The sequence below is a fragment of the Solanum stenotomum genome, chromosome 11 (genome assembly GCF_019186545.1).
Source record: "Solanum stenotomum isolate F172 chromosome 11, ASM1918654v1, whole genome shotgun sequence".
NCBI classification, from domain to species: domain Eukaryota; kingdom Viridiplantae; phylum Streptophyta; class Magnoliopsida; order Solanales; family Solanaceae; genus Solanum; species Solanum stenotomum.
The window spans coordinates 16,299,243-16,324,619 of NC_064292.1; positions in this window are offsets into that span (position 1 = coordinate 16,299,243).

Consider the following 25,377-nt stretch of genomic DNA (forward strand, 5'->3'; position numbering starts at 1 on the left):
ACACACGTGCAATGCACGTGCCGTGAAACTATATATATATATATATATATATATATATATATATATATATATTACAATTGCTATGAGTTTTTCCTGCCAATAACACCATAAGAAATTAACATTACATAATTAATTCCAGAGGATACAAACTTTTGATACCATTTAAGCAAAAAAGTAAAACAGAAAGGAAAAAGAACTATGTATTACAGTTGCCAAACTATATTGTGAATTTTTTCTATTCTCTCTTTACCAAACACGTAGGCAAATACACAGTTTTTTTTATATATATACATATACATATTATGGCTTCTTGCTATCAACGCAAAGGAATTTGAAAACCTGATAATAGTATTAAAGTCAGCTGATGAATTAATTTGATAGAGTACTTGAATGGTTAGTTATTGCCAAGTTACAACCACCTTTTGGAATTTAAAAAACCACCATCTTTATCAAAGTAAATTCTCTTTATAATCTAATTTGATATACTCTAAATGTATTTAATCAAATATATCATTTTGTACTTAGTTAAGCGCCTTGTGACTTTTTCTCTTCTTTCTCCCCCTAACCTCCCTTTAATCGTGTATTAACCTTTCAACTGCACAACATTTTCCTACCAGAAAAGAAATGTCGATTAATAAATATAATTATGAATTAACAACTTTTTCAGCTTGTGAGGGGCATTTTGATAATTCAACTTTCAACTATGAGCTTCCCACGTTTAATAATATATTCAGTGATATTCTACATACCTCTCAATTGGTACAGAACCCGCAAGTTTAGCCTCAGCTTCTAAGTGAGTAACCAAGTGTACCTTAATAATAAAGAATTCAGGGAAAAGAGTTTTTCCATAGTAGACAACGTTTCTACAATTTTTTCATCACGTAATTTTGACTCCTCTAGTTTTAGCACTTCGCTACACAAAATACAGAAGAATGTACATAGTTCAATTAAAACATATTTAACTCTTTTATGTGCTGATCTTCTCAAGGCAAGAGGAAGATGTCCTTGCATTATAACATGACAATCGTGAGTTTTAAGACTAGATATCTTTCATTTGTGAATCTAACGTGAGATAATAGACGCATAGCCATGGGAAATTTTTCATGTTGTAGTACTTCATAAAACATTTCCTTTTAATTTGAAGACATTGTGAAATAAGTAGGAGGAAAATATGTTCTCTCGCTAGCGCGATATTGAGGCCATAAGTTTGGTCTTATTTTCATCCTCTGCAAGTCCAATCATGACTCTATATTGTCTTTTTACTTTTAACCAAGACCCAATAGTGTAAACATTATGTTATCACACACTTTTTTCTATGTGCAATACATCAACATTAATTATGTCACACCAAGTTATACTCCCAATAAGGATTTTTTTTCCGTATGTTTTTCATCATCGTACTTACCTCTTCACTTGATTGACCTAGTGTAAACTTTATATGTTTAACTTGATCCAACATTGGTGACTCAAATACTACACAAGGTACATGTCTTATTTTTTTAGTCTCATTAAATAATTTCGCGTCATTTCAATATTTGTAACCAGAATTTAAGAAACATTGATGTCGCATGAAAGAATGTTTTTTATACCATTGATGAACCTCTTAAAGTGAGTGCTTATGTTGCAAAAAGGTCATGCAAACCAACCATAAGTTCTCCATTCACAGAGTATCTATATTGGAAAATTATTTATAGTCCACATGAGAGTTGCTTGCATTCCAAATGTCTCCTTTTAGAGACATTATATGTTTCTACCCAGACATCCCACAATTCATTTTTATTCTTTCGCTAAGGATTTGAAAATACATTAATATTATTGCTAGACGCTTGTAGTCCAGAAATAAGTAAGGAAAAAATGAAGAACTCTTCATTGATGCACATCCATGATGAAAGAATACATGACATTAAAATTACTAGCCATATAATGTGAATAGTCCACATTGTGCCAAATGGATTAAGCCCATCAAAATCTAATCCTAGACAGACATTGCTAGGATCTCTAACAAATTTTGAGTATCTACTATCAAAACTTTTCCAAGCTTCAAAATCTGCAGGATATTGTAAAATTCCATATTTGTTACGCTTTTCATGATACCATAACATTGCTTTAGAAGTTTTTGAAGACATAAATAATCTTTGCAATCTTGGTTTTAAAGGGAAATACCTTAAGACCTTGGCTGGAATTTCTTTTCGCATTATTTTTCCTTCTAGAAGACCCATAAATTTTACATTCATTGACATCCTTAGAGGAAAACTTCTTTCTAAAAAGCATGGAATCTTTGGGAAAGCATGAATCTTTCATACTGTAGTCTCAAACTTCCATCTTTTTTGTCTCATAAAAAGGAGACAATTTTTTGCCTTAATCACGACCCAAGACTATCCTCTAGACATGAGATAGTACTTAGAATCCTGAAAGACTCTAAGAGAATCACATGGTGTAGCATGACAATAAGAAAACATGCATAAATCAAATAAAGAAATAAGTTGAATCAAAGTCTCAAATAATACTCTTTCATATCAAGGGAAATCTGAGTACAAGAACATAAATGCGGAAATACGAATGTCTAACAACAAGCTTCTACTACATAATGAGTTACTATGACAAGCCCTAGATTACTTGAACAATCTAAATCTGAAATGACATAAAGAAACAGAAGTATTGCTATGTCCCCGAACTATGAGGACTCACCAAATCTGAACAAAGTTGATAAGATCTAATACTAACTGCGGCAGGAAGGATGTGCATAAGAACCTATATTACAAAATAATATGGGCACAAGAGATGTGTGTAGTCAATACTCATTATTTACTAAATATGGGGAAAGATGCATGAACATAACATTATAACACGATAAGTCTGAAAACATGAAAATGCAATGACCAAGTAAGTATAACATAAACCTGATCGTATGATTTCATAAAACATAGTACAAGGACATGCATTCTTCTGTAAATCATAATCAGTATCATAATGTAACATCTCGCAAATTGAAATAACTAGAAAGTAGTTAAGAATTGAAAATAGTAATTTTTGGAAAAAATATAAAAATCTGAAAAATTTGTTAAGTATGTTAACTTGAGTTTTTGGTCAACTTAAAACGACCATAAATCCTAGCTCAGGATGAGTTAGGTGTGTTTCGAGATATAGGAAATATCTTGGAATAATCTTTCCAATGCCTCCGAGTTTGCGCGATTCCAAGTTCGTATGAGTGAGATATGCCATTGGAAGTTGGGTTGTTTGGATAAGGAAAGTCCAATCCGGATTTTAGAAGGGTAGTTTGGTCTTTTCCTTACCCTATTATTTTAATTTTGTTTTTGGTAATTATCTAAGGATCTAAACTGAAGTTGGTCAGTTTATGCTTTTGGAATTTGAGTTTGGGTTTTGAGAGAAGAGAATAGAAGAGGAGAAAAGAGGAGAAAGAGCAAGAATCGTCAAGATCTTCAAGAATCGCTGTTGGATTTCGTCAAGGGGTGAGCCCTACGAGGTATGTGAGAACACATAGTGTTGGGTTAGTTCACCCACGCGTCAATCATGATTTATTTCAGCGTACTATCGTTCTTAAGATTAGAGAAATTGAGTTCTTGGTGAATATTATTGGAAGTTTCGTTTGAATCTTGATTGATGATTTGTTGAGAACTTCTTGATTTTAATTCATGAAATTAGATATCGTTTTGGGTAGATTATTGCATATTTTGGTTATGTAGTCGAATCTAAGTGTTTGTGGAAAGACCCAATTGAGGTTAGAGGGTTTAGAGTTGAAAAACGACTAAGAGAATTCGTCAAAATCTGGGGAATGGGGGTGGGGTGTCGCGCCAACCAGTGCGTCCCAAAGAGGCGTCTGAAATTTGATCCTTGGGGCACCGCGCGCGCCAGCCAGCACGCCCCAGGTCAGGCTCTGAATTTTTAGCTCTGGCTCCCCGCGCCTCTCAGAGCGCCAGGGACGCCAATTCTTCCCATTTCTTCCCCATCTTTCCGTACTAGTTCCTTAGCAAAGTACCTATGTTTTCTAGTTGATTCCAACACTCTAAGGTACGTCTAAACATCATGAAATCATCCATAAACATGAGATCATGAACCTTGAATCCGTAATCCCATTCAAGGAAAGTTAACATCAAAGTCAAGAGAAGTAAGAGTCAAGTCAAGAGAAGTTCTTAGAGTTTTCCAAAAGTCTTTTCCAAATGTTTTAACTTTGTTTTAAGACTTAAAGTTCAAGTTGAGTAAAGAGTAAAGATTGAAGTGCATTTCTTCAAAGAGTATATGGGGACTATGTATTCCCAAAGAGTTTAATATGTTTTCACATTTAAATAAGAAAGGAAACCTTGATTTCCAAAGAGCCTTTGGGATAGTTTTCAGAAAAGAGTAATCGCTTTCTAAATTAAGCAAGAGAGGAAACTTTGATATCCAAGATAGCCTTTGAGCTAAGTTTTGAGTAATTATCTCAAATCACAGAAAGAAGTATGTTTTTAAACATAAGAGCTAGTATCATGTTTGGGAGTAGTATTGAGCACCGATATGGGGGAGGTTCAGACAACGTACTCACAACCCCCATAAACAATGTAGCCATCATGAGTAGAAAAGGGTCATAATTTTTAGATGATTCCTTTAGTGATTTTTAGCATAGACTAGTGGATCCACTTAGTAGTCAAGTTCTATACCCTCGGCAAGGTATATGACGACCCTGGCTGCGTGAGTCAAAACACTATATCATCACAATAACTCTTACGTGATGGTTGTCGGTTAGAGAAACTCCCACAGAAGTAATTGTATTTTTATATACACAGTTTATTTGTATTTTTACATACATCTCAAAGTTATATTGTATCTTTGCATACACACAGAATTGGCATCCATGTTTTAAAAGTTTTTCTTTATATTGCACTTGTTTTATACTGCTTTATATTGAAATGAGTTAAGTAAGTTGAGTTGAGTTGAACCAGGTAAATTGTTCAGTTCCTTTCAAGCTTATGTCTTGTTTTAGAATTCCTCTCGCATACTCGTACATTCAATGTACTGATGCCATTTGGCCTGCATCCTTGTATGATGCAGACACATGTAACCAGAATCAACATCCAGTGCATCGTTGATCCAGTGAGCACTCAGAGTCGTGTGGTGAGCCTCCTTGTTTTTCGGAGGATCCCATTTATTTCTTTCAGTATTATTATTAGTTTATTAGGATGTCGTGGGTCTTGTCATGACATCCATCTTAGTTGTTTAGAGGCTTCATAGACAGTTATAGGTTAGTTCATGAATTTTCTATTTCCTATTTTAATGGTTGAGACTTGAGTTGCCACGTTTGGCCAGTGAATGTTACCTTGATACATTCTAAGTGTTTATTGAGCAGTTGAGTTTACTTTTAAAACTATTTTTCTTCATAGGTTAAGTCTTCCACTGAGTAAGTAAGTCAGACCAAGGGTTCGCTTGGGGACATCAATGGTCTTTGAGTGCCAGTCCCGTCCAGGGTATAAGCTCGGGGAGTGACAAACTTGGTGTAGAGCCCAGAGTTCAAGAGTCCTAGAGAGTCTATGAAGCTGTGTCTGTAGAGTCCTAGTTATTGGTGTGAAGCGCGCCACATCTATAATTAGAAGGCTACAACACTCAGGAAACTATCTCACTTCTTTTATACTCATTTCGTGCGTTAGAGTTTGATCTCTAAAAAATTTCTTTCTAACTCGTGCTTGCGCGTGTCTTTCAAATCATGCCTCTACGAAGAGCTGTCAGAGGTCGTCTGGCTAGAAGGAATGTTGAACCACAGGAACAAAGGGTACCCAATGCACCAGAAGTGCAACCCCAAAGAGAGGTCACCAATGTTGAGTTCCATGAGGCTATCCGGATGCTAAGCCAATTTGTGACCAACCAAGCTGGCAACAGAGAGGGAATCAACAGGAAGTGGCTGATACTTTGAGGATCCACGAGTTCTTAAGGATGAATCTACTAAGCTTCACAGGTTCTAGTGTTACTGAGGATCCAGAGAATTTTTTTGAAGAACTTCAGAAAGTTTTTGAAATCATGCATGTTGCTGATACGAGAGGGTGTAACTAGATGCATACCATATGAAAGGTGTCACTAGGATCTGGTTCAATCAATGGAAGAATAACCGAGCTGAGGATGCACCACCTACAAGTTGGGCGTGCTTTGAGGAGGCCTTCTTGGGGGTTTCGTCCTCTGAGAATTGAAAAAGGCTAAGATACGAGAGTTCCTCACACTTAAGCAAGATTTTTTTAGCGTTCATGAGTATAGTTTGAGGTTCACACAACTTTCCCGATATGCTCCGGAGATAGTTGCTGACATGAGGAGCAGAATGACTTTATTTGTTGCTGGGTTGTCTCGTATGTCGAGTAAGGAAGGTAAGGCTGCAATGCTAATAAATGACATGGATATAGCAAAGTTGGTGGTCTATGTACATCAGGTTGAGGAAGAGAAGTTGATGGATAGAGAGAAGTTCAAGAATAAGAGAGATAAAACAAGGAATGAGTCCGGGCAGCAGAAGAATAATGCCAACCTGTCATCCTTCCAACAGAAATAGAAAGGACCTGCTCCATCATCTGCTAGTGCACCTGCATCCAAGAAAAAAAGTGAGTACAATAGTCAGAATTTCAGAGTGAAACCTGTCTATTCTCAAGGTAGTATGGCACAAGGGGTAGTAAGCCTCCTGCCTGCGCTAAGTGTGGTAGGAACCACTCAGGTACATGTTGTGAGGGCTCCACTGGTTGCTTTAAGTGTGGCCAGAATGGTCATTTCATGCGAGAATGTCCAAAGAACAAGCAGGGTAACGATAATAGGGGCAATAAAGCTTAGTCTTCTTCATTTGCTCCACCAGAAAGGGATGCACCTAGAGGAGCTACTTCGGGTACTAGCGGAGGAACAAACCGCCTATATGCTATCACTTGTCGCCAATAGAAAGAGGACTCTCCAGATGTTGTCACTGGTATGATCCAAGTCTTTAACTTTAATGTTTATGCTTTGCTAGACGCATCAGCGAGTTTATCCTTTGTAACTCCGTATGTTGCGATGAATTTTAATGTTATTCCTGAGCAACTTAGTAAACCCTTCAGTGTTTCTAAACCTGTTGGTGAGTCTATTCTAGCAGAGATAGTCTATCATGATTGTCCAGTTTCTGTCAATCACAAGAGTACCATGGCTAATTTAGTTGAGTTAGACATAGTAGATTTTGATATCATTCTTTGTATGGACTGACTTCATGCATGTTATGCCTCAATTGATTGTAGAACTTGAGTGATCAAGTTTCAATTTTCAAATGAGCCAGTCTTAGAGTGGAAAAGTAGTTCAACAGTGCCTAATGGTCATTTTATTTCATACCTTAAGACAAGAAAGTTAGTTTCCAAGGGGTGTGTCTATCACTTAGTCCGATTTATTGACTCTAGTGTTGAGATACCTCTTATTTAGTCCGTTTCAGTAGTAAAAGAGTTTCCAAAAGTCTTTCATGATGATCTTCCCGGAGTCCCTCCTGAGAGAGAAATAGACTTTGGTATAGACCTTCTTCAAGATACTCGTCCTATATCTATTCCGCCATACAGAATGGCACTATCAGAGTTAAAATAGTTGAAATAGCAGTCGAAAGATCTCCTAGATAAGGGTTTTATTCGACCAAGTGTCTCACATTGGGGCGCTCCAGTCTTATTTGTAAGAAAGAAGGATGGTTCCTTTAGGATGTGTATAGATTACCGTCGGTTGAACAAGGTTACCATTAAGAATAAATATCCTCTCCCAAGGATTGATGATCTTTTCTATCATCTTTAGGGTGCCACCTGTTTCTCTAAAATAGCTCTCCAGACTCTAAAAGATAGAGAGTTATATGCTATGTTCTCAAAATGTGAGTTTTGGCTTGAGTCTGTGGCATTGTTAGGCCACATTGTATCTGAAAGGGAATTAAAGTTGATACCCAGAAAATAGAGGCAGTGCAGAATTAGCCTAGACCCACATCTCCAACTGATAGTAGGAGTTTCTTGGGGTTGGATGGCTATTATAGAAGGTTCGTAGAGGAGTTCTCATCTATTTCATCCCATTTGACCAAGTTAACTCAGAAAAAAAGTAAAGTTTCAATGGTCTAAAGGTTGTGAGAAAAACTTTCAAGAATTGAAATAGGTTGACTAATGCCCCAATTTTGAACTTACCAAAAGGTACGCAAGGCTTTGTTGTTTATTGTGATGTGTCTAGAGTTGGTTTGGGTTGTGTGTTGTTGCAGAATGGCAAAGTTATAGCTTATGCCTCCAGACAGTTGAAAGTTGATGAGAAGAATTACCCAACCCATGATCTAGAATTGGTTGCCGTACTTTTTTCTTTGAAAATATGGCACCATTATATTTATGGTGTTCATGTGGATTTGTTCACCGATCACAAGAGTCTTCAGTATGTGTTTACTTGAAAGAGCTTAATCTCAGAAAAAAATGAGGTGATTAGAATTACTCAAGGATTAGGACATGAGTATTCTTTACCACCCAGGTAAGGCTACATTATTGCTGATGCCTTGAGCAGGTTGTCTATGGGTAGTACCGCCCATGTTAAGGAAGAAAAGAGAGATTTAGCGAAAGATGTGCATAGACTTGCACGCTTAGGAGTCCGACTAATGGATTCCACAGAAGGAGGGGTAGTGGAGATAAATGGGGCTGAATCATCTTTAGTGTCTAAAGTTAAAGAGAAACAAGACCAAGACCCAATTTTTCTTGAATTGAAGGCAAATGTTCATAAGCATAAAGTTATGGCTTTTGAACAAGGGGGAGATGGTGTATTGAGGTATCAAGGCAGATTGTGTGTACCAAGGGTGGATGAACTCCAAGAGAGGATCATAGAGGAAGCTCATAGCTCCAAATATTTTGTTCATCCGGGTTCCACAAATATGTATCGTGACTTGAGAGAAGTGTATTGGTGGAGTAGTATGAAGAAGGGCATTGCAAAATTTGTTGCAAAGTGTCCGAATTGCCAACAAGCTAAGGTAGAGAACCAAAGGCCCGATGGTATGACTCAGAATATAGAACTTCTGAAATGGAAGTGGGAGATGATTAATGTGGACTTTATCACAGGTTTGTCAAGGTCTCACAGGCAACATGATTCTATTTGGGTGGTTGTTGATAGAATGACAAAATCAGCCCACTTTTTGCCGGTAAAGACTACCCATTCGACTATGCCAAGTTGTATCTTCAAGAAGTGGTTAGACTTCATGGAGTTTTGGTCTTCATTATTTTCGACAGAGGTGCGCAATTTACTGCATAATTTTGGAAGTCATTCCAAAAAGGCTTGGGTTCAAAGGTGAACTTAAGTACTGCCTTTCATCCTTAGACAGATGGGAAAGCAGAGTGCACTATTTAGACCTTAGAGGATATGTTGAGGGCTTATGTGATTGATTTCAAAGGTAACTGGGATGATCACCTACCTCTTATTGAATTTGCTTACAACAATAGTTACCACTCTAGCATCCAAATGGCTCATTATGAAGCTCTTTATGAGAGAAGATGCAGATATCCTATTGGATGGTTTGAAGTTTGTGAAGCTGGGTTGATAGGACCAGATTTAGTTCATCAAGCTATAGAGAAGGTGAAAGTGATTCAAGAGAGGTTGAAAATGGCGCAGAGTCATCAAAAATCCTACATTGATGTTAGGAGAAGGGAGTTAGAGTTTGAAGTAGATGATTGGGTATACTTGAAAGTTTTACCCATGAAAGGTGTTATGAGATTTGGTAAGAAGGGCAAGCTTAGTCCTTGGTATATTGGCCCTTACAGAATATCAAAAAGGGTAGGTAATGTAGCTTATGAGTTGGAGTTGGCGCAGAGTCGTCAAAAATCCTACACTGATATTAGGAGAAGGGAGTTAGAGTTTGAAGTAGATGATTGGGTATACTTGAAATTTTCACCCATGAAAGGTGTTATGAGATTTGGTAAGAAGGGAAAGTTTAGTCCCTGGTATATTGGCCCTTACAAAATATCGAAAAGGGTAGGTAATGTAGCTTATGAGTTGGAGCTACCACAAGAGTTAGCCGCGGTTCATCCGGTTTTTCACATCTCTATGTTGAAGAAGTACATGGGTGATCCTTAATTGATCATACCAACTGAAGATATTGGGATCAACGATAGCTTATCTTTTGAGGAGATTTCGGTCCAGATTCTAGATCGTCAAGTTCGCAAATTGAGGACTAAGGAAGTAGCATCAGTCAAAGCCCTTTGGAGGAACCAATTTGTTGAGGAAGCTACTTGGGAAGCTGAGGAAGATATGAAGAAGAGATATCCACATCTCTTTGGAACCGGATAAGTTCCAGACCAAGGTACTAATTCTCTTCTTAGTACTCTTTCATTTATAAGTTAGCATGTTATAATTACATTGCTTGTTGGGTGTTTGAGCTGAATGTTACATGTTGCACCCTTAGCCTACTAAGTGTAAGCTCATCCGAGGACGAATGTTCCCAAGGGGGAGATATTGTAGCATCTCACAAATTGAGATAACTAGGAAGAAGTTACGAATTGAAAATAGTCATTTTTGGAAAGAATATAAAAATCTGGAAAATTTGTTAAGTATGTTAAGTTGAGTTTTTGGTCAACTTCAAACGACCATAACTCCTAAATCAGGATGAGTTAGGTGTCTTTCCAGATATCTTAGGAAAGATCTTAGAAAAATCTTTCCAACTCCGCCGAGTTTGCGCGATTCTGAGTTCGTGTGATTGAGATATGCCCATTGAAAGTTGGGTTGTTTGGATAAGGACAGTCCAATCCGGATTTTGGATGGGTAGTTTGGTCTTTTCCTTACCCTATTATTTTAATTTCATTTTTGGTAATTATCTAAGGGTTTAAACTGAAGTTGGTCAGTTTACGCTTTTGGAATTTGAGTTAGGGTTTTGAGAAAAGAGAATAGAAAAGGAGAAAGAGCAAGAATTGTCAAGATCTTCAAGAATCGCTTGTGGATTTCAGCAAGGGGTGATCCATACGGGGTATGTGAGATCACATAGTGTTGGATTAGTTCACCCATGCGCCAATCATGATTTACTTTAGCATACTGCTGTTCTTGAGATTAGAGAAATGAGTTCTTGATGAATATTGATGGAAGTTTCGTTTGAATCTTGATTGATGATTTGTTGAGAAGTTCTTGATTGTAATTCATGAAATTAGATATCATTTTGGGTAGATTCTTGCATATTTTGGTTATGTAGTCGAATCTAAGTGTTTGGGGAAAGACCCAATTGAGTTTAGAGGGTTTAGAGTTGAAAAACTACCAAGAGCATTCGTCAAAATATAGGGAATGGGGGTGGGGCATCGCGCCAGCCAACGCGCCCCAAAGAGGCGTTTGAAGTTTGACCCTTGGGGCACCGTGCCAGCCAGCACTCCCTAGGTCAGGCTCTGAATTTTTAGCTCTGGCGCCCCGCGCCTCTCAGAGCGCCAGGGACGCCAGTTCTTCCCATTTCTTCGCCATCTTTCCGTACTAGTTCCTTAGCAATGTACCTAAGGTTTCTAGTTGATTCCAACACTTTAAGGTACATATAAACATCATGAAATAATCCATAAACATGATATCATGAACCTTGAATCCATAATCCTATTCAAGGAAAGTTAAGATCAAAGTCAAGAGAAGTTCTTAGAGTTTTCCAAAAGTTTTTTCCAAATGTTTTAACTTTGTTTTAAGACTTAAAGTTCAAGTTGAGTAAAGAGTAAAGAGTAAAGATTGAAGTACATTTATTCAAAGAGTATATGGGGACTATGTATTCCCAAAGAGTTTAAAATTTTTTCACATTTAAACAAGAAAGAAAACCTTGATTTCCAAAGAGCCTTTGGGATAGTTTCAGAAAAGAGTAATCGCTTTCTAAATTAAGCAAGAGAGGGAACTTTAATTTTCAAAATAGCCTTTGAGCTAAGTTTTGAGCAATTAGCTCAAATCATAGAAAGAAGTATGTTTTTAAACAGAAGAGCTAGTATCATATTTTGGGAGTAGTATTGAGCAACTATATGGGGGAGAGTTGAGACAACTCACAGCCCCCATAAACCATGTAGCCATCATGGGTAGAAAAGGGTCATACTTTTTAGATGATTTCTTTAGTGCTTTTTAGCATAGACTAGTGGATCCACTTAGTAGTCGGGTTCTATATCCTCGGCAAGGTATAGGACGGCCCTGAAAGCGCGATGTAAAATGATGTATCATCACAATAGCTCTTACGTTAAGGCAGCGTAACGGACCGGAATGGAACGGGACGGTTTGACCGGTTTTATGATCGGTACCGGGATGAACCGGACCAGAATTACCTGGACGGATACTCGGTTCCGTCCCGTCCCACTATATACCGGGATGGAACCAGAACGGACCAGAATGGAACGAGATCGGATAAACGGGACGACACATCTAGCTATTTCAAAAAAATGATAAAAAAAATTAGTTTTTTTATTTTTTGAATTACGAAAATATGAATGTTTTTTTTATTTTTCTAAGTTTAAACTTTAAATTAATAGTTTTGAAATTTATAATGTAATTTTACTTAAGTTTATTTTAAAGATATTTTTTTAAAATTTTTACCTATTAAGTTTAAAGTTAAGTTTAATAAAGTTTTTTAAAAAAGTTTTTTAGCTTAGTTTTTAAATTTCAAGATTTGAATCTTTTGAAGTTTATAAGTTATTACTTATTTATATGTTATAACTTATAAGTTATATTTATAACTTGTAATTTAAATAACTTAAGTTTGCAATTTTAAAAAAATAAATAAAATAAGGATAAAACAATGACACAAATGACAAATTTAAAAAATATCAATCCAATTTATTTAAATTTGTATTACAAATTACAATTACAATTTACAACTATTAGTAGAGTGCATAATTTACGCAGCCACCTTCTAGGAAGGTTTCTGTTTCAACTAAATCCTCAAACGTAATACTAATAGTTGTATAGTCCCGTAAAATCTTTCTCTAACTCAGCTATAGATTGACTGTAATCAACTACTGGTCTTGGTAAAGCTCGTTGACGATCTTGAAGTTCCATGCCATCGTCACTACCACATCCAATGGTTGAATCTATGAAAAGTTCATATTGACTATCTAACTTTGGAAGTCCTTGATTTCTACACTCAGCATTTATCCAATCTCTAAAAAATATCGATATCTCCAAACTGTCTTCTGCTAACGAATATCTGTGGCCTCCAATTTGAAATCTTGTTGCGCTGAAAGCTGCGTCTGAAGCTACTGATGATCTTTGAATTGCAAGCACATTCTTCACCATCCTACTAAGTGTTGAGCATTGAGTTCCACGAGCCCTCCACCAGTTCAATAGTTGTGGTATACCTTCCTCGTTTGTAATATTATTTGAACCCTGTTCAAGATATTTAACAAATTCACATTTATTAGAAGAGTCAAAACCAAGTTTATGTTTCACTCTACCATGGGCACCTACTCGAGAAATAGACATTTGAGGATTTTCAACATTATCTAAGGAACAATATTTATCATACATTTCTTTAGCAAGTAATTTTATACTATTTTGACATGTTACCAATCAGGTTGCTCTTCTGGTTTAATATCTAAATTTTGATAAATGCATTCAACTAAAGCTTTTGCACCATGTTCTTTATATTCAAGGTTGAAAAGAATTGCAGTTAAATAAATTTGAGGGATAGGAAAAAAATATTTCTTAAATTTTGTAATCATAACTTCAATAGCACTAGTAAATAATTCATTTGTTTTATATTCAGAAAAGAGAGATGAAATCTCACATATATGTATTAAACTTTCGGAAATAGTAGGATAATACATTCCAGAAAAAAATTTAGTAGCATCATAAAATGATTTCAAAAATATTCTAAGTTCATTTACTTCATCCCAATCACTATCATTAAGTTTTAATTCAAGATAAGCATTATGACTATTAAATTGCATAGTCATAGGTTCTCTATATGTATAAGCAACTTCAAGCATATCATAAAAGGAATTTCATCTAGTTTTTACATGTTTCAGAACTTTTCTAAACGGATGTTTACATGCATTACAAAGCTCTTTAAATTGATTAATTCCACTACTACTATGCATATGAAAAATATAAAAACAGGCATTATCAATTGTATCACAACTATTTTCAAATAATTTCACACCGTCACTAACAACCAAATTTAATACATGCGTAGCACATCTAACATGAAAAGAATATTTACTAATAGGACAAATTCTAGGTTCTAGCATATTAATAGCATTTAAATTAGCAGAAGCATTATCTAAAGTAATACTAATGACTTTATCACAATGAGCGAAAAAATCTAAAATTTCCAACACAGTAGTAGTAATATACATTCCAGTTTTTTTCTGTTGACAAATTTTATAACCGATAATTCTCTTTTGTAAATTCCAATTATAATCAATCCAATGCGCAATAACAGTTAAATAATCAAAACCATTAGGACTATGACCCATATCAGTGGTAATAGCAATTCTACAATCTATTATTTCAAAATAGGCACGCAAATATTGACAATGTTTTTCTTGAAATTCAAAAATATCTCTTTTTACCATGCTTCTTGATAAACCTTTAAAACTAGGATTTTATGTATCACGAATATATGCAATAAAATCCGGATGTTCTCCAAAACTAAAAGGTAAACCACAAACAACAACCATTTTAGCAAAATTTTCACGATCACGATCCTTATTATAGGTTCGATGTGTAAGAGGACCAATTGGGTTCGAAGTATTTAATTCACCTTGAACCATATTTGACCCTCTAGTCGATGCTTCAACGCTAGAATCTTCAAAAACATCAAGAGAAGATATATATGCAAATCACTCTTTACTATGATTTTTAATCAAATGTTTTTTTAATCCCCCCGTTGAACCTCCACTCCCACCAGATTTATATTTAAAATGTTGTTTACAAATATTACATATACTAAAAGTTTTTTTTTCATTCAAATAACAAAATTTCCACACATTTGATTTTAAAGTACATTGTACCTTGGTCTTACCTCTAGTTGGAACAATAGGGGGACGACTAGTTCTAACCGGAGGATTGTTCTCCTGAGGTGGAACTTCAGTACTATTGAGGTCGGGACTAGTCGGTGTATCATCTAAATCTACTTTTTCATCAATTTCTACTTCTTCATTTTCTTGATAATTACGATAATGTCTTTCATAAACCTCTTCGGGAATTATAGGAGTATCCGAATTAATTTCTATAGGATCGGAACGGGAAAAACTAGTTTCATTCACATGCGTAAATTCATCCGTATTCATTCTAACAAGAGGAAATTTAGATTTAGAAGAACTAGAACCTTTATTATTTTTAGTAACCATATTTTTTACTGTTTGTACAATACCTTTTTTATCTCCACTTTTTTTAGAAGACTCCATCATATTAAATTATAAATTATAAACTACGAAATTTAACAAGAACAAATAATATATAATAAGAAAAACTTACAAATAATAAATACAAAAAATAAATATAAGATTAGAGAGTAGAACGAAGTTACCAAACGTTTGTGTAAAGAACAAACGATTATAACCGAAAATTGAAAAATTGATGTCGAAACTTGAAATTTGAAGAAGATTCCTCCTCCAAAATTCACCAAATGATTATTCAAATCTTCACAATTACAAAATAATATGATTGAAATTTAGAACTTGAAACTTGAAACTTTGAGAAAGATTGAAAATTGAGAAAAAATTAATACTTGTTATTGTAAATCTGTAGTTAAAATTATTAAGAGAGGGAGTATTTATAGGATTTATATTTTAGAAATAAAAGGGGAGTAAGGAATTTGAGGAAATATTTTTTTGACCATTTGGAATTTTTGTTTTTCTTTCACCTTACCGTTTGAAAATATTAACGTTTGAAAAAAAAATGACTGTTGGGACTTGGGGCATTGGACGTTGGGAAGGCTGGTAAAGTAGTAAACTTTTGACTAAGTCATTTACTTTTACAAGACAGCCCTTGCCAATGGCAGGCGGCGGCAGGCACAAATACACTGCCTCTATATATTATATATTTAATAAATTGAAAAAAATACCAGAACAGAAACGAAAAGGGATGGAACAGAACCGAAATGAATCAGTACCGGAATATCGGTATCAAATCGTGATACCGTTCTATTTCGGGTATCGGTTCATGGTATCCCATCCCGTCCCAAAGATGACCGGACCGGAATGGACCGGAACGGTACCGGTACGACCCGATCCGGCGCTTAGCCTTATCTTACGTGATGGTTGTCAGTTAGAGAAACTTCCACAGAAGTAATTGTATTCTTATATACACACTTTATTTGCATTTTTAATCTCAGAGTTATATTGTATCTTTGCATACACACAAAATTGACATTCATGTTTTAAAAGTTTTTCTTAATATTGCACTTGTTTTATACTGCTTTATATTGAAATGAGTTCAGTAAGTTGAGTTGAGTTGAGCTAGGTAAGTTCTTCAGTTCCTTTCAAGCTTATGTCTTGTTTTAGAATTCCCCTCACATACTCGTACATTCAATGTATTGATGCCATTTGGCCTGCATCTTTGTATGATGCACACACAGGTAACCAGGATCAACATCCAGTGCATCGTTGATCTAGTGAGCACTCAGAGTTGTGTGGTGAGCCTTCTTGGTTTCCGGAGGATCCCTTTTTTGCTTTCAATATTATTATTATTAGTTCATTAGGATGTCGTGGGTCTTGTCCCGACATCCATCTTAGTTGTTTAGAGGCTTCATAGACAGTCAGATGTTAGTTCTTGAGTTTTCCATTTCCTATTCTAATGGTTGAGACTTGAGATGCCACTTTTGGCCAGTGAATGTTACCTTGATACATTCTAAGTGTTTATTGAGCAGTTCAGTTTACTTTTAAAAGTATTCATGAGTTAATTCTTTTGCTGAGTAAGTAAGTCATGCCAAGGGTTCGCTTGGGGCCATCAATGGTTCTGAGTATCAGTTCCACCCAGGGTGTAGGCTTAGGGCGTGACATATAACATAAGTCTTTTGTGGAAATCATAAGCCTTTGTGGGAGGTACCGTTAACTGACATAAATCATGTGAGCTATAACATGAAGTTCAATGTACTACTCCCACATCAAGAAGAGAGTGTCCTACTTGCCAAGGTAAGAACCATAATCAGGAGCTAAGATGGGTTCACTAGCTAGAGTCAATCAAGACTGAGTCTTATGGGGGCACATAGTTCTTGGACAAGGGGATTGCTTCTAAAAGTATCAAGTCTCTACTAACGGGTGAATCTTTATCCCAAGGTCCACTTGGTGCTGAGTAAACTCCCAACGGAAAACATGAATAATCATATCATATTCATTTTTATAATCTTTGAGATGGTAGAATCTAGTAATACTCAATCATTCATCTATAATATCATAGGCATTATGATGACTCTTTTAAAATCATGATTTCATAAACATACTCCTAAGACACTTATCTAAATCATCTAAATCGTGATATTCATTCGTAATGAGAGATACTTAAATAAAAAAGATCACCTTTTCATAAAACTTGGTTGATACTTTATCTAAACACATCCTTGATTAAAATGTATCATTACCTGAGTCAGCACTATTAGTGGTGTGATATGAAGAGGGATATTACAAATTTTGTTTTGAGGTGCTTGACTTGTCAACAAGTTAAGTGTGAGAACCAGCGACCCGGAGGTATATCTCAAAGGATGTCTATTCCTACTTGGAAGTAAGAGCGAATCACTATGAATTTTGTTGTGGGACTACCTACTACCATAGGTGTCTATGAATCAATTTTGGGTAGTTGTTGATAGGCTGACGAAGTCAACCTATTTCATCCTAGTTTGGGTGAAGTATACGATAGAGAAACTAGTCGAACTTTATATCAGTCAGATTGTGTGATTGCACTGAGTCTCAGTTTCTATTCTATTTGATCGAGGTTCATTGTTCACTTCCAATTTCTGGAAGGCTTTGCAGTATGGTTTGGGTACCCAGTTAGATATGAGTATAGCGTTCAATCCTTATACAGATGATCGGTCTAAGCGGACGGTTCAGGTGTTGGAGGACATGCTCTAAGTTTGTTTGATTGATTTTGGTGCTAGATGGGATCGACATTTGCCCTTAGCAAAGTTTGCCTACAATAACATTTATCATTCCAGTATTCAAATGACCCTTTTTGAGGCGTTACATGGCAGATAATATAGATATCTAATCATATGTTTTGATTCAGCTGAGATGGATTCATTAGATACAACCTTTCTTAGAGATCCAGGGTAGACTGTTGATAGCTCAGAGTTGACAGAAGATTTATGCGGATTAGAGAGTTCGAGCCCTTGTGTTCACGAAGGGTGATCATGTTTGGCTCCAAGTGTCGCCCATGAAGGGTGTGATGAGGTTTAGAAAGAAGGTAAAACTTAGCCCTATATTCATTGGACCCTTTGATATTTTGAGTCGTGTGAGAGAGGNTTACTTTTAAAACTATTTTTCTTCATAGGTTAAGTCTTCCACTGAGTAAGTAAGTCAGACCAAGGGTTCGCTTGGGGACATCAATGGTCTTTGAGTGCCAGTCCCGTCCAGGGTATAAGCTCGGGGAGTGACAAACTTGGTGTAGAGCCCAGAGTTCAAGAGTCCTAGAGAGTCTATGAAGCTGTGTCTGTAGAGTCCTAGTTATTGGTGTGAAGCGCGCCACATCTATAATTAGAAGGCTACAACACTCAGGAAACTATCTCACTTCTTTTATACTCATTTCGTGCGTTAGAGTTTGATCTCTAAAAAATTTCTTTCTAACTCGTGCTTGCGCGTGTCTTTCAAATCATGCCTCTACGAAGAGCTGTCAGAGGTCGTCTGGCTAGAAGGAATGTTGAACCACAGGAACAAAGGGTACCCAATGCACCAGAAGTGCAACCCCAAAGAGAGGTCACCAATGTTGAGTTCCATGAGGCTATCCGGATGCTAAGCCAATTTGTGACCAACCAAGCTGGCAACAGAGAGGGAATCAACAGGAAGTGGCTGATACTTTGAGGATCCACGAGTTCTTAAGGATGAATCTACTAAGCTTCACAGGTTCTAGTGTTACTGAGGATCCAGAGAATTTTTTTGAAGAACTTCAGAAAGTTTTTGAAATCATGCATGTTGCTGATACTGAGAGGGTGTAACTAGATGTATACCATATGAATGGTGTCACTAGGATATGCTTCGATCAATGGAAGAAGAACCGAGCTGAGGATGCACCACGTGCAAGTTGGGCGTGCTTTGAGGAGGCCTTCTTGGGGGTTTCGTCCCTTGAGAATTGAAAGAGGCTAAGGTACGAGAGTTCCTCACACTTAAGCAAGATTTTTTGAGCGTTCATGAGTATAGTCTGAGGTTCACACAACTTTCCCGATATGCTTCGGAGATGGTTGCTGACATGAGGAGCAGAATAAGTTTATTTGTTGCTGGGTTGTCTCGTATGTCGAGTAAGGAAGGTAAGGCTGCAATGCTAATAGATGACATGGATATAGCAAAGTTGGTGGTCTATGTACAACAGGTTGAGGAAGAGAAGCTGAGGGATAGAGATGAGTTCAAGAATAAAAGAGTTAAGACAGGGAATGAGTCCAGGCAGCAGAAGAATAATGCCAACCTGTCATCCTTCCAACAGAAACAGAAGGGACCTGCTCCATCATCTGTTAGTGCACCTGCATCCAAGAACAAAAATGAGTACAATAGTCAGAATTTCAGAGTTAAACTTGCCTATTCTTAAGGTAGTATGGCACAAGGGGGTAGTAAGCCTCCTGCCTGCGCTAAATGTGGTAGGAACCACTCAGGTACATGTTGTGAGGGCTCCACTGGTTGCTTCAAGTGTGGCCAGAATGGTCATTTCATGCGAGAATGTCCAAAGAACAAGCAGGGTAACGATAATAGGGGTAATAAAGCTCAGTTTTCTTCAGTTGCTCTACCAGAAATGGATGCACCTAGAGGAGCTACTTCGAGTACTGGCGGAGGAACAAACCGCCTATATGCTATCACTTGTCGCCAAGAGCAAGAGGACTCTCCAGATGTTGCCACTGGTATGATCCAAGCCTTTAACTTTAATGTTCATGCTTTGCTAGACGCATCAACTTGTTTATCCTTTGTAACTCCGTATGTTGCGATGAATTTTAATGTTATTCCTGAGCAACTTAGTGAACCCTTCAATGTTTCTACACCTATTGGTGAGTCTATTCTAGCAGAGATAGTCTATCATGATTGTCCCGTTTATGTCAATCACAAGAGTACCATGGCTGATTTAGTTGAGTTAGACATGGTAGATTTTGATATCATTCTTGGTATGGATTGGCTTCATGCCTGTTATGCCTCAATTGATTGTAGAACTTGAGTGATCAAGTTTCAGTTTCCAAATGAGCCAGTCTTAGAGTGGAAAAGTAGTTCAACAGTGCCTAAGGGTCGTTTTATTTCGTACCTTAAGACAAGAAAGTTAGTTTCCAAGGAGTGTGTCTATCACTTAGTCTGATTTATTTACTCTAGTGTTGAGTTACCTCTTATTCAGTCATTTTCAGTAGTAAAAGAGTTTCCAGAAGTCTTTCCTGATGATCTTCCCGGAGTCCCTCCTGAGAGAGAAATAGACTTCGGTATAGACCTTCTTCAAGATACTCGTCCTATATCTATTCCGATATACAAAATGGCACCATCAGAGTTAAAAGAGTTGAAAGAGCAGTCGAAATATCTCCTAGATAAGGGTTTTATTTGACCAAGTGTCTCACATTGGGGCGCTCCAGTCTTATTTGTGAGAAAGAAGGATGGTTCCCTTAGGATGTGTATAGATTACCGTCAGTTGAACAAGGTTACCATTAAGAATAAGTATCCTCTCCCAAGGATTGATGATCTTTTCTATCAGCTTCAGGGTGCCACCTATTTCTCTAAGATAGTTCTCCAGACTCTAAATGATAGAGAGTTGTATGCTATGTTCTCAAAATGTTAGTTTTGGCTTGAGTTTGTGGCATTGTTAGGCCACATTGTATCTGGAGAGGGAATTAAAGTTGATACCCAGAAAATAAAGGCAGTGCAGAATTGGCCTAGACCACATCTCCAACTGATATTAGGAGTTTCTTGGGGTTGGATGGCTATTATAGAAGGTTCGTAGAGGGGTTCTCATCTATTTCATCCCCTTTGACGAAGTTAACTCAGAAAAAAAAGTAAAGTTTCAATGGTCTGAAGGTTGTGAGAAAAACTTTCAAGAATTGAAAAATAGGTTGACTAATGCCCCAATTTTGAACTTACCAAAAGGTACGCAAGGCTTTGTTGTTTATTGTGATGCATCTAGAGTTGGTTTGGATTGTGTGTTGATGCAGAATGACAAAGTTATAGCTTATGCCTCCAGACAGTTGAAAGTTGATGAGAAGAATTACCCAACCCATGAACTAGAATTGATTGCCGTAGTTTTTGCTTTGAAAATATGGCACCATTATATTTATGGTGTTCATATGGATTTGTTCACCGATCACAAGAGTCTTCAGTATGTGTTTACTCGAAAGAGCTTAATCTAAAAAAAATGAGGTGATTAGAATTACTGAAGGATTATGACATGAGTATTTTTTACCACCCAGGTAAGGCTACATTGTTGTTGATGCCTTGAGCAGGTTGTCTATGGGTAGTACCGCCCATGTTAAGGAAGAAAAGAGAGATTTAGCGAAAGATGTGCATAGACTTGCACGCTTAAGAGTCCGACTAATGGATTCCACAGAAGGAGGAGTAGTGGAGATGAATGGGGTTGAATCATCTTTAGTGTCTAAAGTTAAAGAGAAACAAGACCAAGACCCAATTTTTCTTGAATTGAAGGCAAATGTTCATAAGCATAAAGTTATGGCTGTTGAACAAGAGAGAGATGGTGTATTGAGGTATCAAGGCAGATTGTGTGTACCAAATGTGGATGAACTCCAAGAGAGGATCATGGAGGAAGCTCATAGCTTCAGATATTCCATTCATCTAGGTTCCACAAAGATGTATCGTGACTTGAGAGAATTGTATTGGTGGAGTAGTATGAAGAAGGGCATTGCAGAATTTGTTGCAAAGTGTCTGAATTGCCAACAAGCTAAGGTAGAGAACCAAAGGCCCGATGGTATGACTCAGAATATAGAATTTCCGAAATGGAAGTGGGAGATGATTAATATGGACTTCATCACAGGTTTGCCAAGGTCTCACAGACAACATGATTCTATTTTGGTGATTGTTGATAGAATGACAAAATCAGCCCACTTTTTGCCGGTAAAGACTACCCATTCAGAGAGGACTATGCCAAGTTGTATCTTCAAGAAGTGTTTAGACTTCATGGAGTTCCGGTCTCCATTATTTTGGACAGAGGTGCACAATTTACTGCATAATTTTGGAAGTCATTCCAAAAAGGCTTGGGTTCAAAGGTGAACTTAAGTACCGCCTTTCATTCTTAGACAGATGGGCAAGCAGAGCGCACTATTCAGACCTTAGAGGATATGTTGAGGGCTTGTGTGATTGATTTCAATGGTAACTAGGATGATCACCTACCTTTTATTGAATTTGCTTACAACAATAGTTACCACTCTAGCATCCAAATGGCTCATTATGAAGCTCTTTATGGGAGAAGATGCAGATCTCCTATTGGATGGTTTGAAGTTGCTGAAGCTGGGTTGATAGGACCAGATTTAGTTCATCAAGCTATGGAGAAGGTGAAAGTGATTCAAGAGAGGTTGAAAATGGCGCAGTGTCGTCAAAAATCCTACACTGATGTTAGGAGAAGGGAGTTAGAGTTTGAAGTAGATGATTGGGTATACTTGAAAGTTTCACCCATAAAAGGTGTTATGAGATTTGGTAAGAAGGGGAAGCTTAGTCCCTGGTATATTGGCCCTTATAGAATATCGAAAAGGGTAGGTAATGTAGTTTATGAGTTGGAGGTACCACAAGAGTTAGCTGCGGTTCATCCGATTTTTCACATCTCTATGTTGAAGAAGTGCATGGGTGATCCTTCATTGATCATACCAACTGAAGATATTGGGATAGCTTATCTTATGAAGAGATTCCGGTCCAGATTCTAGATCGCCAAGTTCGCAAGTTGAGCACTAAGGAAGTAGCATCAGTCAAAGCCCTTTGGAGGAACCAATTTGTTGAGGAAGCTACTTGGGAAGCTGAGGAAGATATGAAGAAGAGATATCCACATCTCTTTGGAACCAGAGAAGTTCCAGACCAAGGTACTAATTCTCTTCTTAGTACTCTTTCATTTATAAGTTAGCATGTTGTAATTACATTGCTTGTTGGGTGTTTGAGCTGAATGTTACATGTTGCACCCTTAGCCTACTAAGTGTAAGCTCATTCAAGGACGAATGTTCCCAAGGGGGAGGTATTGTAACATCTCACAAATTGAGATGACTAGGAAGAAGTTAAGAATTGGAGATAGTCATTTTTGGAAAGAATATAAAAATCTGGAAAATTTGTTAAGTATGTTAAGTTGAGTTTTTGGTCAACTTCAAATGACCATAACTCCTAGTTCATGATGAGTTAGGTGTCTTTCCAGATATCTTAGGAAAGATCTTGGAAAAATCTTTCCAACTCCGCCGAGTTTGCGCGATTCCGAATTCGTATGAGTGAGATATGCCCATTAAAAGTTGGGCTGTTTGGATAAGGAAAGTCCAATCCGGATTTTGGAAGGGTAGTTTGGTCTTTTCCTTACCCTATGATTTTAATTTCGTTTTTGGTAATTATCTAAGGGTCTAAACTGAAGTTGGTCAGTTTACGCTTTTGGAATTTGAGTTAGGGTTTTGAGAAAAGAGAATAGAAGAGGAGAAAGAGCAAGAATTGTCAAGATCTTCAAGAATCGCTTGTGGATTTCGTCAAGGGGTGATCCCTACGGGGTATGTGAGATCACATAGCGTTGGATTAGTTCACCCATGCACCAATCATGATTTATTTTAGTGTACTGCCGTTCTTAAGATTAGAGAAATTGAGTTCTTGATGAATCTTGATGGAAGTTTAGTTTGAATCTTGATTGATGATTTGTTGAGAAGTTCTTGATTTTAATTCATGAAATTAGATATCATTTTGGATAGATTCTTGCATATTTTGGTTATGTAGTCGATTCTAAGTGTTTGGGGAAAGACCCAATTGAGTTTAGAGGGTTTAGAGTTGAAAAACGACCAAGAGAATTCGTCAAAATCTGGGGAATGGGGGTGGGGCGTCGCGCCAGCTAACGCGCCCCAAAGAGGTGTTTGAAGTTTGACCCTTGGGACACCGTGCCAAACAGCGTTCCCCAGGTCAGGCTCTGAATTTTTAGCTTTGGCGCCCCGCGCCTCTCAGAGCGTCAGGGACGCTAGTTCTTCCCATTTCTTCCCCATCTTTCCGTACTAGTTCCTTAGCAACGTACCTATGTTTTCTAGTTGATTCCAACACTTTAAGGTACGTCTAAACATTATGAAATCATCCATAAACATGATATCATGAACCTTAAATCCATAATCCAATTCAAGGAAAGTTAAGATCAAAGTCAAGAGAAGTTTCTTAGAGTTTTCCAAAAGTTTTTTCCAAATGTTTTAACTTTGTTTTAAGACTTAAAGTTCAAGTTGAGTAAAGAGTAAAGAGTAAAGATTGAAGTGCATTTCTTCAAAGAGTATATGGGGACTATGTATTCCCAAAGAGTTTAAAATGTTTTCACATTTAAACAAAAAAGGAAACCTTGATTTCCAAAGAGCCTTTGGGATAATTTTCAGAAAAGAGTAATCGCTTTCTAAATTAAGCAAGAGAGGGAGCTTTGATTTTCAAAATAGCCTTTGAGCTAAGTTTTGAGCAATTATCTCAAATCATAGAAAGAAGTATGTTTTTAAACATAAGAGCTAGTATCATATTTTGGGAGTAGTATTGAGCACCGATATGGGGGAGAGTTGAGACAACTCACAGCTCTTATAAACCATGTAGCCATCATGGGTAGAAAAGGGTCATACTTTTTAGATTGATTCCTTTAGTGCTTTTTAGCATAGACTAGTGGATCCACATAGTAGTCAGGTTCTATATCCTCGGCAAGGTATAGGACGGCCCTGGAAACGTGATGTAAAACGCTGTATCATCACAATAGCTCTTACGTTAAGGCTGCGCAACGGACTGGAACGGAACCACCGAAACGGAACGGGATGGTTTGATCGGTTTTATGATCGGTACAGGGATGAACCGGATCGTAATTACCGGGACGGATACTCAGTTTCGTCCCGTCCCACTATATACCGGAATGGAACCAGAACAGACCGAAATGGAACGGGACGACACATCTAGCTATTTCAAAAAATGATAAAAAAATTAGTTTTTTTTATTTTTTGAATTACGAAAATATGAATGTTTTTTTTATTTTTCTAAGTTTAAACTTTAAATTAATAGTTTTGAAATTTATAATGTAATTTTACTTAAGTTTATTTTAAAGATATTTTTTTTTTAATTTTTACCTATTAAGTTTAAAGTTAAGTTTAATAAAGTTTTTTTTAAAAGT